The sequence below is a fragment of the Capsicum annuum genome, chromosome 5, assembly GCF_002878395.1.
Source record: "Capsicum annuum cultivar UCD-10X-F1 chromosome 5, UCD10Xv1.1, whole genome shotgun sequence".
NCBI lineage: Eukaryota > Viridiplantae > Streptophyta > Magnoliopsida > Solanales > Solanaceae > Capsicum > Capsicum annuum.
The window spans coordinates 81,566,972-81,584,904 of NC_061115.1; the positions used below are offsets into that span (position 1 = coordinate 81,566,972).

Here is a 17,933-nt window from a genome sequence, read left to right on the forward strand (position 1 = left end):
AGACACCAAGGATCCAACCATCTAAAAATATGTAATGTCTAAACTATATACACAGTCATAAATACCCCTACGCAGGTAAACGTGATTTCTAGTATTGGTCTCCTGGGACCTCCACCTTCATGGTGAGATACACAATCACCTTTAAGCCAAAATTAAATATTTACAGATAATCCCATCCATTAACCCAAGGAGTCATTTATTAAGGCATTTACCATTGGTATTGTCATACCAATTATGCTTGCAAGCTAAGTCCAATTATGTCATTCTAATCCAATTTGACCAACTGACTCCCAAGTTTCATTTTAAAGTTAAATCATTGTCACCAAGGCCTTTCAAATCCATTTTAATTTGTTTGTCCATTAATATAATGCAATAGTTACAAAAGTAAGTTAAATCATGTAAATTCCATATTTAAAACCAAATCTCATGAAGGTTGGTCGAGTATATTACCATTATCAAGACAAAATCCAACAAGTTGGGCAAAACCCACATTATCCATTTCAAATTCCCATAATAATGCACTTATTCAATTCAAAAACCTAAATTTGAAGCTTGAATATCATATTCAATACATGGGGGGAAGCAATTCCTATAGTAAACAATCCAAAATTCTCAACCCAATTATAAACCCACCACCAAATTCACATAAACACTGATTAAACATATGCCCTTTTATAAAAATCACGTTAGGGAAGAGAGACATGTGTGAAACACCAAGAAATTTGAGAGAAATCCAAAGTTAGAAGCTTGAATGATTAATCCCTTAAAAAACCACAATTTTTTTCTTGGAAGTTTGAGAGAATAGAATGATGTTTATGATTTGATAATTGATATTAAAAGAGACCCTTATACATTTTAAGGTCATGGGTGAAGTGTAAAGAAAAGAAAAAAATAAAATACCCTTAATAAAAATGTGCAGGAAAATAACTCCCAGTTGTTACAGGTCAGGTGATGACTCATGGTGACTGGTCACGAGTCATTGCTTTGACTCGTGGCTTGAGTAGAAACTTTGGGCCATCTCACTATTGTGGTTACGAGTCCCTCACCATGACTCGTGACCTTACCTAATGACTCATGAGGACTAAGTCGTGATCAAGACAGTAACCTGGGCATACTTCACTAATGAGACTATGAGTCTCACCCTATGACTCGTGCTGAGTGATAACGACTCATTACCTGAGTCAAAGTCTGGGAAGTATTGTCAACACTCAAAAATTTTCAAGGTCCAAGACCTGGGGTATTACAACATATCATAACAAAAGGTGGTTTAGAATGTTACCAAAAACATATTAATGCTACCAAAGGTAAGGAAACCAAGTAGGAACTTTGCAAGTAGTTGGAAGGAAAGTCTAAAGGAACTAGATACATACACACCTATACTAAAGGTTGTACAGTTTTTAGGAGTTCCCTCCAACTAACTGGGTCAAATACAATATAGATGGGGACTTAAGAGGTAATCCTGGACCCAATTCTTATGCATTTAGTATAAGACATGAAAAAAGTGATCTATTATATGCAGAATATGGGAAGATAGAGGACACAACAAGTACACATGCAAAAACAATAGCACTTCTACAAGCCAGTAAGAATTAAAGTACAACAACACATAATCAAGTTATTTCAAATAGATTCACTACTATTATACAAGGTTATGCAAAAAGAATGGTCTTGCCCATGGAGTATTGCAGAGAAGGCGGAGGAGATAGAGTCACTACTAGCAAATAAGATGTACTCATTTCAGCACATTTTAAGATAAGGAAATACTGTAGATGATTTTCTAGCAAACACTACAATAGATAAAGGAGGCAGAAGTTTTACAAGTTTTAACAGTTTAGATGCCACTAGAAGAAGATTAATAAATAGTGATAAATTACAATGCCCATGCTTAAAAGTATCACCAAGAAAATGGTGATGGGTTTATGAAGTCTAAGCATGAAGTTTTTCACAAGCATAATTACAAAGTTCCTTAGAGGCATTAAACACAGTGAAATGCTAACTAAACTATGTACTTTAGCCAATAAATAGGACTCAGAAAAATAGAAGGATCTAGGGTCAGATTGGACATGGAGAACCTGAAACCTAGTCATTCAATATTTGGGGTGGGGGATTGAAGCTACTCTTATACTCCATTATAGCTCCAGCTACAAAAAGAGGAAGGTCAAAGTTGATAACATCACAGGCAAATATAGTGATACCACATACCAATTGAATAGACGAGGAAGCCGCAGATGAGATCCTATAATGTTTATCAGTTAACCTATGCCATCCACCAGAGACCACAATAGAAAATAAAAAGGACGAATAACAAGATGAAAAATAAGACAAGACAAAGAAGGAAGGAAAGAAGCTTACTCTTGAGAGCTGAAAAAGTAACAGCAACAAAGAGTTGAAGCCAAGCATGAAGTTGATGATCCAAAGGAGAAGAGTGATGAGCTTAAAATTGAGGTACGGTGGCAACATTTTCTCAGATGTTAGGAATAGGGAAAAGAAAAGTCAAGTGACCCTTTTTGAAAACCCTACAAGGGGTATATGTAAAGGTAAACTAGGGTTACCGAGTTGGGCTTGGAGTTTTTTATTTTATTTTTTTGTGGACTAATAAGGGTGTTGGGCTCAATGTATTGTGTTGTTTTGGGAGATTATAATAAAACTCAAAATTCTTTCAAAAAATAGCCAAATACATTCTAATAAATTTTACATAAGGTTACTCAAGTATTAGATTTATATAAAAAAAAAAGTCATTTTTTACAACATACAATTATTTAATTATATTCATATCAGCTTAAGAGACATACTTCTTTTCTTTATTACATAAAAATCACATACAATTGTTTAATTATATTTATATCAGCTTAAAAGATATATTTCTTTCCTTTATTACATATAAAGTACTTACTAATATCAATATCCATTTAAAATTATTTTAGTCTGAGAATGCACAAATTCAATAAAATCTCATCAAAGTTGTTTAACTTGCATGTCATATAAATTTTAATGGTCCCCTTAATTTGCATTCAAAATTAACTAACATTTAAACTCATTTGTGATACCCAATTATTAACCAAAAAATATTTAATTTTTTTAGTTCGTGTAACGTTTTTTCCTAGTGCTTGATATTTATTTTGTTGGTCTAATACATGTTACTTTAAGGATATTATTAAAATGTTTATATTTATATATAGCAGAGACGAATGTAATATTTCTCCCACGTGTCATTATCTTTATTTGATTTGGTAAATTATTTATTGTATAAATCCTAATTGAATAAATAGGGAAGTTACTTTTGGTTATAACTCTCCACTTTCTACTTTGATGGACGGTGGGATCAGTATTTTTAAAGGTGGAGACATAAAACAAGATATTTTTTCAGATATGAGGTGAGGCATAAGCCATGCGGATTCTTAATTTCTAATATTTTATAAATAAATAATTTTTGAAAGAGATAAATCACACAAAAAAAAAAAAGTAAATACATCAAAATTATAAACAAATAAGTGGAATATGAATCTAAAAACGCTTTAGGAGAAAAACTAACCAAAGTCACATAATACAACTAATAGATACAATCAACTTTCATATAATAAATTATTATATGTTCTCAAAAACACAAGTTTGTATAAAAAATAGTATGTAATTAAACCCCCCCCCCCCTTCCATTATTCAATCAATCTATTTACACACCCATTTACTATATAATAAATTTTAAAAGAGTCCAAAAAAGTAAATTACTTAAAAGTTCATCACTACGTGACTTAAAAAGATCAAAAATAAAAGAAAGGAATTAGGAAGAAGAAAGCGCACCCAACACCTTCTTGAGTAGCGGTGTTGTGATGATCTGAAATCAGGCCTGACCATGACGGGCATCCCAAGTCTACCAAGTCCGGAGGTAACACCCTAAGCCATACCTCATGAGCATAATAATAAGAATAATAGATAGTGGAAGGCAATCAACTTATCAAAAGTAAATTGATAAGTAAAGAGGAAATTTGTAAGTCAAAACGTAAAAACCATAACATCTCAATACTGTCCACAAAAGCCTCTAATCTGAGAATACCAACTAAGTAGGGACATACCCCTCACTATGACAAGGAATCTGAAAGCACTAGAAAATAAAGGAGACTAAGGAAAAGATTAGGCCTTCCGAAGGATAGAGGCTTACCACTTCACAGCTGAACAACAGGATAACCATACCACCTAACGATGTACAAGATCACCAGAAAAGCCCTAGGACCCTAAATCATGAAATGATGTAACATCCAGGGATGGTCATATGGTGAGTACTGGCATGCAACCTAAGGAAAGGGATAAAATATGCATTTATCAAAAATTCTGTCATAAACCAGATGCACAACATTTATATATATATATATATATATATATATATATAGGATGCCAATATAGGGATAAGGGTCATGAAACATAATCTTTTAAAAATTATCCTGAACTATGTAGCTCGGACCAATATTCCAGGCACCCACGAACTATATGAGTCCAGCTCCCCAGGCCGGAAGGGCCCTAGTCTATGTTAACTGCATATATCGAGGAATGGATAAAGACACTAAGGCGATAGCCATCCAAAAGATATTATATATCCAGACACAATGGTCATATAGATCCCCAACATAGGCAAACGTGGTTTCCATTGTTTGTCACCCCGATACTACACCTTCTCGGTGAGCTACATAATTCTTCTTAAGTATAAATTAAAATAATTTGCACATAAACCAACAATTAACCTCCACTTGGTATCGTCATACTAATACGCTTGCAAGCTATTCCATAGATGTCAAACCAATCCATTCAACAAAATTAACTCCAATTACTGGTTTAAAAATCCAAACCATAGCCACCAAGAGCATCCAAAACCTTTTTATCCATTTATCCTTTAATGCAATGCAATGATTTCAAAAGATAAGTTTAACTCTATAGAATTCATGTGCAAAGACCAAATTATTAACTCTACAGAATTAATGTTCAAAGACCAAATTATGAAGTGGGTTTGGGTTAATATCATAATCATGCCAAATCCATAATTAATGTGAAGCCAAATACCAAATTCCACCATATTCATAAGACATAATTTTCATTCACAATTCACTATTTAAACCGTAAAGAAAAACCCATTAAAATAAGGGTAAAACCGTGCAATTGTAAAACAACCAAAAACTCCTAAACCCTTAGTTTAATCAAGTACTCAAGGCACCAAAATACCAAGTTAAATAATGCAATAATACCATAATTAAAGTAGAGAGTGCACAGCATGCCTGAAAATTACAAGAAATTAAGGTGGAAATGAAGTTTAAAGCCAGAGAATGAAAATCCTTTAGAAAACCTTGAGTTTCTTGAGCGGGGAATTGAAAAGAGAAAGGAAAAGCTAAGAGTTGATAACGGATGGTTATGGGGAATTAAAAGGGACTTTATGTCATTTTATGGGGCAAAGGAATAAGAAGCCCTTGCCCCCATATGAAAAAATGAAATTGTACAAAAATTACATAGCGGTATGGAACGCCACTATCGTGGTGCTTAGCCAGCATGCCACGCTCTTATCGCGGAGATTAAGTGGCATGGCACGCTACTATTGTGGACCCTCACTACCTCGGGTCCCAAACGACCCTGAACCCCTTCAAAAAATTCTAAAACTTACCCCACACACTCCTTTAGCATCAGCTATCATAATTCAAGTTAAAAATTAACATTACACATGAGGGAGGCTAAAAAATTAATTAGTCGCAAATTTCTAGGGTCTTTCATCATCGTCCACTTTGGATCATTCATCCTCGAATGAGAAGTTAGGATATTTTTAGCAAGATAATAAAAAGAATACAACAGAATTCAAGGACGAATTTGAATTGCGACAAGAGGGAAACAAAACTCATACCTTAAGCACTTTCGTCCAATATGGGAAACAAGAATGGATGCTTGGCTTTAATATCCTCTTCCGACTCTCATGTAGCCTCTTCTACTTTTTGATTCCTCCAAAGAACCTTTACCGAAGCTATATCCTTAGTACTCAACCTATGATCTTGCCTATCCAATATTTTGATCAGGACTTCCTCATAGGACAATGAATCCCTCATACCAATATCCTCAATAGGTTTTAACAAAGAAGGCCCGCCCACACACTTCTTAATCATGGACACATGGAAAACGGGATGAATCAAGGCCATACTTTCTGGTAAGTCTAATTCATAAGAGACATTTCCAGTTCTCATAATAATCTGATACAGATCAATGTAACGGGGACTGAGCTTCCCTTTTATTCCGAATATCATGACTCATTTCATAGGAGAAACCTTTAAGAATACCAAATTGCCAACTTAAAATTCCAACTCCCTCTTCTTTACATCCGCATAAGACTTCTAGCAACTTTGGGTCGTCTTAAGTCTTTCCTAAATTACCATTACCTTATCCACTGTTTTGTGAACCAAGTTAGGTTCAAATAATCTAGTCTCACCCATCTCAAACAATCTAATCGGAGACCTGCACATTCTACCATAAAGAGCCTCAAAAGGGGTAATTTGGGTACTAGAATGATGACTGATGTGTAAATAAATCCAATAAGAGGCAAATATTCAACTCAACTACCTTTAAAGTCAATCACCCAGGCCCTTAGCATATCTTTCAAAGTCTGAAAGTACATTCTTCTTGTCGATCCATTTAAGAGTGGAAAGCGGTGCTAAGGTTTACTTGAGTACCCAGACCTTTCTGTAAAGAATGCCAAAAATGGGAAGAGACCTGCGTACCTTGGTCTGAAATGATGGAAACCAGCACCCCATGCAGCTTAACTATTTCTGAAACGAACAACTTAGCATAGTCCTCTCCAGAGTAGAAAGTCCTCAGTGGCAAGAAGTGAGCAGACTTGGTCAGTCTATCTACAATAACCTTAATAGAATCATACTAATTTCGAGACAGCGAAAGACCAATAAAAAATTCGTATTGATCATATCTCGCTTCTATATGGGAAATTCTATCTCTTGGGATATGCCACCAAGCCTCAAATGTTCAACCTTAACTTGCTAAAAAACAATACACTTAGCAACAAAATTTACCACATCCCTCAACATATTGTTCCACTAGTAGATTTCTTTTAAGTCATGATACATCTTGGTCAAACCCAGATGAACTATATATCTGTACTCATGAGCTTCGTTCAAAATCCTTTCCCGCAGCCTATCTATATCAGGAATACACAACCTTTGTTGATATCTAAAGATACCATCTCCCCTAATCTCGAAAGACATAACCTTTAATTGACCCACATCATCTTTGATTTGCATGAGTATGGAATCCAAAACCTATTTATCCTTGACCTTAACACCAAGAGATGAATGAACCACTTTTTGAATGATTACCCCTCTATCTTTGGAGTCCAAAAGGTGAACTTCTAAATTAGCCAGCCGATGAATATCCTTCACCAGTCCTTTTTTCTCCTTATAAACATGAAGTAACCTCCCCATGGACAACCTACTAAGAGAATCAACAATGACATTAGCCTTACCTAGTGCAAACTCATGTCATAATCATTAAGTAATTCAAGCCACCGCCTTTGCCTAAGATTTAATTCCTTCAGTGTAAAAACATACTGCAAGCTATTATTGTCTAAATAAATGTCCACATGTACCCCATACAAATAATGGCGCCAAATCTTCAAAGGAAAGACCATAGCTTCCAACTCTAGATTGTGAGTCGGGTATTTCCTCTCATAAACCTTAAGGTGCCTAGAATCATAGGCTATAACCTTACCATGTTGCATCCAAACACAACCTAGTCCCACATGAGACGTATCACAATACTCCACAAACCCCTCAGTGCTCGAGGATAGGATCAAAATAGGCGCAGAAGTTAACTTAACCCTTAAAATCTCTAAACTTCCTTCATAAGCATCAGACCATAAAAACTTAACCTTTTTCTGAGTTAACTTTGTCAGTAGACCAAAAATAGATGATTAACTCTCCACAAACCTCCTATAATACCCGGCCAAGCCCAAGAAGCTCCTAATGTTGGTTGGAGTAGTAGCTCTAGGTCACTTCTTAACTGCCTCAACTTTTTGCAGATCTACCTTGATCCCTTTGCTAGAAACAGTATGCTCGAGAAAAGTCACAAAACTTAGCCATAATTCTCACTTAGAAAATTTTCATATAATTTCTGGTTCTTAAGAGTTTGCAACATAATTCAGAGGTGATTGGCATGATCCTTCTCACTTTCGAGTACACCAGGATATCATTACTGAAGACTATAACAAACAAATCCAGAAACTGCATAAACACCCGATTCATAAGATCTATAAGAGTAGCCAGAGGATTGGTCAACCCAAAACATAACAAAAAACCCATAAAGGTCATATCGGGTCTGAAATGCAGTCCTATTTCAAGGTACCAATAGTACTAATCATATCCATAAGGAATGATATTGTATCATACTAGGGAATAATGGGCCTGAATCATATCAAAATAGAATATCAACCTCCTTAATTTTCAACTGGTGATAGCCCGAGTGGAGATCAATTTTGAGAAACACCTAGCACCCTAAAGTTGACCAAAAAGGTCATTAATCCTATGGAGAGGGTACTATTTTTCACTGTAACTTTATTCAACTGACTATAATCTATACACATTCAAAGAGACCCATATTTCTTTTACACGAAAACATAGGATCACCCCTCGGAGAAACATTAGGACGAATAAAACCATTATCAAGAAGATTTTTAAACTGCTCCTTAGTTCCTTTTTAGTTTAGCCGGAGCCATCCAATAAGGAGGAATAGAAATGGGATGGGTATTTTGTAGAAGATCAATCCTAAAAAATATTTCCCTATTGAGAGGGATTCCAGGAAGATCATAGTTTAGGTACCAAGCAACTCCCTTCCCACTTTGTTACTATTTTATTAAGAAAATGAAAGCTAACCTTTCTGGTTCTACAGTCCAGAGAGGTATAGCATAAGTGAAGCCAACCCATCCCTAAGATTACATCAAAATCCACTATATTAAGTTCTATTAAATCAACCAATATCCCTCTATGAGGAATGGACACCACACAACCCCTATAGATTTTTCTAGTAGCAGTAAATTCACCCACTTGAGTAGAAATAGAAAAGGGGCCAGAATTATTTTAAGGACCAAAAACAAAGTGTACAACCACATAAAAAGTCACATAAGATAGAGTAGAACCCAGATCAAGAAAATAATGAACATCACGCGAGAAGAGTTGTAACATACCAATGACAACACCTGGGGATGCCTCATTTTTCTAATGAGTAGCAAGTGCATAGAGGAAATTTTGACCATTATCAGTACCTGATATGGAGCCCTTAGGTACAGGATCTAAAAAAATGGTAATCGAAACCTTATTAGCTCTAGTGTAAACTCTAGCTATAGGATAATTCCACCGTAAATGACCAAGATGACTATAATTAAAGCATAAATTTCTCCCCTCCTTATAATATCCACGGTAAATTTGTCCACAAAATGGAAAAAAGGTTAAGGTGAGGTTGACTAAGCTCCATTGACCTAAAATTGGGCACCTTATGCCTTAGGACCACTGCCAGACTGAAAATGTAGATCACCTAAAGTCTCAATATAAGGAGAACTGACATATGAATAAGAATTTCCCTAGTTCTTCTCCTTAGTCTATTTCCCATCATCCTTCCCACGGCTCTACTGATTTGCATTCTACTCTATATACCTAAATTTTTTGCTCTACCTTTCTCTTATTTCCATCATCTTCCCCTTCTTATATTCCACCTGTTTTATATAAACCACCAACTTGGATATGTCTATATAATTATTTAGCATAGCAACCTTACACTCTAATACCAAATCATGGGACAAACTAGAAGCAAACTTCCTTATTATGGACCTTATATTAGATACCAACTATGAAGCATAATGGGATATTTGTTGGAACTTTAGTGCATACTTCTTAACACTCATCTTACCCTACTTCAAGTTTACAAACTCTTTAGCCTTAGCCTCTATTAACTCCTGAGGAAAGAGGTGATCAAAAAAATTACTTGAGAACTAATCCCACACCACTAGCTCAATATCATCATCCCTTATCTCTTCTCACTCCTTATACCACTAGTAAGCCACATTAATTGATAAGCAGCAAACTCCACACCTTCTGAATCACTAGCATGCATCACAGTGAAGATCTTCTCCATCTCATCAATAAACTTTATATCAATAAACTTTAAGGATCCTCCTTAACCTTAGAGTTTATAAAGAATTGGGGATTTAACCTCATAAACTGGCCAACCCAGGTGACCTTACATTAACTGGAAATAGTACTAATATGGTCAGATCGATGAGACTGTGATGTCATAATCTGAGAAAGCATATGGATAGACTGATGAAACTACATATTAGAAATATCTCCCAGAGGCAACTGAGCATGAGTATTACTAGATCGATAAGCCCAATAAGGACTAGTATGGATATAGAACCCCAAGTAGAGAGGTATAGTCAAGAGCAGGGATCCTACACCGAGTTTGTACTCTAGTAATAGGCGAGTTCCTTTTGCATATTTACCAGGTGGAATAGAGATTGCTACAGAGTTCCTACAACTATTAGATCTTTGGGGAGGCATAATCTGAAATACAAATAGGCCAAGAGCTAGAGATGTTTCATGATAACAAGACTCTCTATCATGAAATAGAACACAAAGATAGAAAATATTCCTAAATGACTTGTAGACTCCCCCTTATAAGTGTGGCATGCTACACACCCATTAAAGGGACTCTACTCGACATGGCTTTGAGGACACTAAGCGGCCCTAAACTTTGCTGTGATACCAAGCTTAGCATGACCCAAAATTGAGCATGGCTATGATGGGCATCCCAAGCCCACCAAGGCCGGAGATAACCCCCTGAGTCATATATTATGAGCATAATAATAAGAATAATAGACAGCGAAAGTGAACAAAAGTATCAAAAGTTAATAGATAAGTAAAAAGGAAGACTATAAGTCAAAAATTAACAATCATAACATCCCAATATTGTCCACAAAAACCTCTAATCTAATATACAATCTAAGTCAAGACATGCCCTCAACTATGACAAGGAATCCAAAAGTACCAAAAATATAAAAGAGACTAAGAAAAAGATCGGGCCATCCTAAGAATGGAGGCTCACCACTTCATTACTGATTAACGGGGTAACCATCCACCTAACACTGCACAGGATCACCAAAAAAGCCCTTAGACCCTACATTATAAAATGATGTAGCATCCAGGGACGATCAGTATGATGAGTATCGAGGAATGGATAAAGACACCTAGGTGATAGCCATCTAAAATATATTATATATCCAGATACAATGTTCATATAGACACCCAATACTGGCAAAAACGATTTCTAGTGATTGTTTTCCCAAAACTACTCCTTCTCCGTGAGCTAGACAATTACCTTTAAACCCAAATTAAAACAAATTGTACATAAACCAATAATTAATCATGGAGTCTTTTATTAAGGCATTTTACACATGGTACCGTTATACCAATATGCTTGTAAGCTATTCCATATATGCCAAACCAATCTATTTAACCAAATTGCTTGGATAGTGTTGCTCTGAATAATGCCTAGTTGACGCTGATGTAGAATAGTTGACATTTGACCAAACTACTACCGAATCTACTTAATCGTAGTAGCATGTAATTTTAATTTCTAACTAAGTCTCAAAATGTCTTCCTTAATCTTCTTAAGGCAATTCTTTTGATTTTCTAACTCTTAACCAGCTTAGTAAGCAATGCTTCCATCCTCAAACTAGTATCATGGTTCCCTAATAGAATATATGCCCCATTCTTATCCATATAATTATTCTTTTGCCTTTAGTCACTATCTCTTTTTGTGCTCCAATCCTTGTATCTATCCTCATAATAGTTTTGACCTTAATTCCCATGCCTCAAGTTTTAAGTGTTTTGATTAGACCCTTGGTACTTGGCTCGAAAACCCATTATCTTTCTATCTAGTTACTTTGTTTCCACCTCAATATCTGAATCATACAATATAAGAGCTTTACCTTGTATGCCTATAACATCAACTTTTCTAAATTCATAGTTGCAAATTGTTTGGTCAGTAACCCAATCTCTGTACTTAGTTGTGCAATCTTTTGAGCCACTGTATCTTATATAATTCTCTTCTCACTTAAAGCACTAATAGCATAAATGTCAGCTCCTCTTTCTTCCTCCTAAGTATGCCACCCTCAGTTGGTATTAGAGACCCAATCTAAGATTTTTGTAGCCAACTCCCAACAAAGGCTCATAAAAGCCTCATTAGTAATAGTATCTGCAGCAACTTTGGTATAAGTATTCAGGGCTCTATAGAATATCTCAAGCAAATTCCTTCCTGAAATTTTGTGATCGGGAACCATCATCAAAGTCTTATTAAACCTCAATCATGTCTCGTACAATGGTTCTGAATGCAATGCCTAAAATTATAAATCTTATCCTTTAACTACAGTATTCTAGAAGGCAGGAAGAATCGGTCCAAGAATTGTTTCTGAAACTTATTCTAGTTAGTGATGGACCCATGAGGTAATTTATCTAACCATAACTTTGCTTCATATATAAGAGAGAATGGGAACAACCTGAGTCTCAAAGCTTCCTAACTTACCCCGATTAAATTACACAAAGTGCAGATCCCAATGAAATATATGATGTACATATTTGTGTCATCAATCAACAAACCAGCAAACATACCCTTTAGATTAAGTAATTAAATCCTAGCACTTCTTATATCAAACTTCACCCCTAGGGTAGTTCAAGAAGAAGAATAACTCCTATCTCAATAGGCTCAGCATACCCTAAGTCCTCCTACAGATCATCAAATATTGGAAAGTACTAAAAAGTTAGAGGCGATTGAGCTCTATCTCACCTAGGTTTGTCGAGTCCTGTTTGACACTATATTTTCTATATCAGTCTTTACTCTTAAGATTTATGACAGACAACAACATATATCCTCGCATTTTCTTTAGCTAGTAATCATATAGTAAATTGTGCGACTGTCTCTTGAACACCATGAGGAGTTGGGGAATTCAAGGCAAGTAGATCATCTTAAAGCCCCTCATGATGAGCTTCATCACCATATTTTAACATCCAATGATTCTATCATAGGGTTCTTTCAAACTCTGGATCAGGTAGATCAAGAGATTACCTTAACTCCTAATACCAAGCGTACGCTAACATACAGCCCAAGAACAATAGAAAAGTAAAACACAACAACTTCAACAAACTCTATCAATTAATTGAAAATTGTACTCTTAAGTAATTACACAAAAATTTGATGTTGCCTAAATTATACCTCTAAGAAAGTACAACGTGGTCACTATCAAATATAGAACTCAACAAAGGTTGAGGTCAAACCTTCAGGGAACATAGCGAATGTCTCTCAAGAACTTACTAAAATAGCCAGAAAGTGCAAAAACATAAATAGGAAATTTTGTTGAAACAGTAATAGTAGTAAAAAATCTTGATCACCTTGGGTTGAAATCAATATGAAATGAATACTAGGATTGTGTTCCCCTTGACTTTCTAACTTTGTAAACTTATCGTGCTCTGTTAAATTATCTCAATACATTGCATATAGAATCTAACAAGATATGTATCACCAATCGTCTTATAAACTCCTTTGGTAAAATTCATTCTTCACCTTGTGAGTCTTAAAGTGTGGCCTTACTAACCCTTGTCCTAAATCCCAGATTAATTATCTCCTTTTGGGTGTCAAGTTAATTAGATGAGGGTTGGTAGCCTCCTATTACTATTGTGATTTTCTTTTCCTAATATCAACCTCCCTTGTGAAGTAAGTGTAAATACAGGCAAGTTCTTAATTTCTTCTATGTTTAGAAAGAAATCAAATAAAAGAATATCATAATACATGCAAGAACATTAATCAAGAACAACTTTGCACTTTCTCTACTTTGTTATTCATCAAGGTTCCCACAACCCTAGTTAGGTGGTTTAGCTACTCATATTTGCAAGAACATCTATTTAATCCATAAAATAAAGCATGTGAATAATCTTATAATAATTAAAGAACAAAAAGGAAAATCTCAAATTAATATCCAACTATGAAAACCAAGAAAAATGGATTCTAAGATCAGAGTCAAATCTTAGAATCAATATAGTGTTGTAAGTATAAACTAATACAAAAACATCCAAGAGGTATTCATAGAATACATCAGAACCCTAAAAATCCTAAACAAAAAAAACTATGTTGATAATAACTTACAGACCCACTTACGGGCCGTAGGAACCAACTACGAACCCTAGGTGGGTTATAAGTTTTAGACAAAATATCTATGATTCAAACACCTACTTACAAGGGGACTTATGAGGAGAATAAGTGGAACTTACACCCTATAAGTAGCTACCATAATTCGCAGACAAATCTTATCCTCTTCAGTACTTTTAGAACTTTTTGCTCTTATACTAATTATGGCATTTATGAGAGGTGTAAGTGGTACTGACGTCCCATAAGTCAGTGATCATAACTCTTAGAACAACCTTCAGATCTTCAGTACTCTGAACTTTCACTTACGAAGGAACCTACAGAGGTCGTAAGTCCCACTTATGGGTTACGAGTCGTAAGTCCCACTTACGGCTCGTAATTAGGTTCGTAAGTAGGTCCCCTACAATACTTCATCATTTTTTCTCTTTTTTTTCTCCAAAACCTAGTTTTTTTGCAACACAAAGACAAAAACACATCATATCTAACAAAAAAGACCTAAGTACGTGCATATTTTTTGGTTTTAAGCATCGAAAGTTCCATGAAACCATGGAACATCAATGAAAAACCATCCCATAGGATAGTTCACGAAGTGGCAATCCTACTCACAACCAATGTGACCTTGAGTAACCAAAAACTAGATATAAGATACTTATTTAAGCTTAAGTGGAATATGGTACAATTATTTCATAATAGTAGGCAGTTTACAAGTTTATCTACAAAACTTCTTAGAGATCAGTGACATATTCATTCCCACTAAAGTCTCTATGGATTACTTAAGGCTCACTTGGCTCACTCTCTTTCCATTCTCACTGTTGGGGGAAGCAAAAAAATGGATGAAAGTAGAACCTTAAAATCATTCATAACTTGGAATGACTTGACAAAGAAGTTCCTTATTCAATTTTTTTTATCTGGTAAAACTATAAGGTTAAGAAGCAAAATCCTCTATTTTAAGAAAAAATCAGATGAAAATTTCTATCATGCATGGGAGAGATTCAAGTCTCATCTTAGAGATTGCTTCCATCTCTAATATATAAATGAGGTATTAGCCCATACTTTTGTTGAAGGTCTAGATCATAACATGAAAATTTTTCTAGATTTAGCAGCCCGTGTTCAGGCTTTAGAGAAAATATATGATGAGTTGTATAATTTCTTCATCTGTATTGCACGAGGTAATCTAGAGTGGCAGGTTGATGTATCTAGGAGTATGGAAAAGAAGCCTACATGTATGATTAAGGTAGATAGTTCACAACACTGGCTGCACAGTTGGCCTCTTTTCAGAATCAAATGACGACTCAATTCAGCAAGCTCAGTGTGGCTCAACCTTAGGCCTGAATTAATACAGCTCAATAGGTTCAGACTTATTGTGAAATTTGTGATAGTAATGGTCATTCTGTAGACTTATGTGGAGAAAACCTAGATTCAGTGAATTTTATGGACAATGCATAAAAAGAAAATCAAAATTATAGTAATGTCTACAATTGCAACTTGCAAGATCAGCCCAACTACTCATGTGGAAATAATCAGGTCCAATCTCAGCAATTTCAGTAAAAGCAAGGTATGTAAAAAAATTCTCAAGCCAGTAATATAGAAGATATTTTGAAAAAAATCTAACTAATCATGAACAAAAGGTTGCAGAGATAAAACATCAACAATTGGCTCAGAAGAATTTAGAGATGTAGTTGAACCAGTTAGCTCAGGCACAAAATATAAGACCTCAAGGAAGCTTTACTAGTGATACAAAAATTTCAAAGAAAGTGATGATAATCACCTTGAGGAGTGGTAAAGACTTGGTTGATGTGCCTTTGAAGAAAAATAATGAGGTGTAAGCAGAATTGATCACACCAAAGCAAATAGAAAGAAAAGCAACCAAAGAAGTTGAAAAAAAGGAAAAGTCTGAGTACCCAAATAAAAAGTTGGTTGAACAATCTTAAGACATACCATGACCATTATTCCCTCAAAACCTTAAGAAAACCTAAGAGGATGCTTTTTTACGACGTTCTTTGGCACATTTAGAGAACTTCACATTAAACTTTCTTTGTTAGATATTTTGCAAAGAATGCCCAAGTATGCTAAGTACTTGAAGGATGTGGTGACAAAAAATGCGGCTTGGTGATATTGATACTATAGTACTTATTGAAAAGTTTAGTCCTGTGGTTATGAGCAAGATGATTGCTTAAGGACATTGGGATTTCCACACACCCTATACAAATTGGTGAAAATAATGTCGTCAAAGATTTGAGTGATTTAGGGGAAAACATCACTTTGATACTCCTTTTTATGTTTAAAACATTAGGTTTAGGAAAGCCAAGGTCTTGTTCAATTGTGATTCAGATGGCAGACAAAAAAAGAGAGGTCCACGAAAGAATCATAAAGGATGTTCTCATCAAGGTTGGTAATTTCATTATTCCTACTAACTGTGCTTTTCTTGATTATGCTGAAGATGGTAGGGTACCAATCATATTAGGAATACATTTTTTTGCTACAGGAGGAGCATTGATATATATTAGAGAGGGTAGCATACTTAAGATGAGATTAAATTATAAAGAGATAGTCCTCAGAGTGTACAAAATAGTCAACACACCCTCACACTATAGAGATCTATGCATGATAATAGCGACAAAAGTAGATGAGTATGGTATGGAAAGAAAACCCCTTATTGGCTCTTCAGACTCTCTTATGGAGTTTCCCAAATTGACAAATAATCTCAATCTTGAAAATCTTGAAAGAAATCCTAAAAAGTTGAGTGTAAGAAAATATGCAGACCTTGAGAATAAGCACTCAAAAATTCAGAAATGGAGAAGAAAATGGGGCCCTTCGAGGAGGAAAAGGATGAGGGAATTTGGATGATATTTTTGATGTGAGTTGTGCCGAGATAATAAATTAGGTGTGTTTTGGGAGGTAATCCAAGTTAAGATAGTTATTTATATGTTTTTATTTTTCTTTTGTATCACCTTTAGTTTTGTTTGTAATTATGTTGACATGTTGAGGGGAGTCTGAGTACCTGAGATCTTATCTAAGGAGAATGGAAAACTTATGTGTGGGGTATTTTGGACCTCTTTGATGGATATGATGCTACTATCTAGGACTAGAGGCCTCAGGGAGTATTTCTATTTTTCATTCTTTAATTTATACTTTGAGGACAAAGTATGATTTTAAGTGTGGGGTGTGGAATCTTCTAATTTGTTTAGGGTGAAGTACGTTATAGGATGTTTATTTTTTATTTATTTTCAAATTTTTGAGTAAATTTACAAAATTACAAAAATATTATTTTTGTTTATTTTTAGTTTTTTAGTGTCTATTTAGCAGAAGCACACTTCACCCACCCCTCAATTTTTCTTTATGTTTTTTTAGGAGAGACCCTTTGAATTTAGTATATTTTTTAATTTTTAGGGAGTAATTGTAAACGTTTTATCATTAGGAATAAATAGAGATGCTTTAGCTAAGTGGTTAAGTGGTGTTAAATTCTATGGCATGATGTGTAAAATTGACTGACTTTTGTGAGACAACTAGGCTCTTTTATCTGTTTCTTTTTTTATTTTGGCTTAAAATTGAATTCTTGCGATTGGTTTGTTAAGGGTCTATAGGGATCCATCTTGATTTGAACATATGCCATGTGTGTTGAGGTTTTTGTTATATTCCATGTTTGCATATTGATGTCTAGAACATGTCTGGTATGTTTGCAAAGTGAACTAAAGAATGTTAAGTTTAGGAGATGA

General features: G+C 34.9%; 1 non-coding gene across 1 annotated transcript; it reads right to left on the reverse strand.

Moving 5' to 3' along the window:
• Positions 1 to 15,139: 15,139 nt before the first annotated feature.
• On the reverse strand, positions 15,140 to 15,246 carry LOC124899116. The gene has a single exon (XR_007056254.1). It is a non-coding gene; the product is annotated as a small nucleolar RNA R71 (small nucleolar RNA).
• Between the last annotated feature and the right edge of the window lie 2,687 nt (positions 15,247 to 17,933).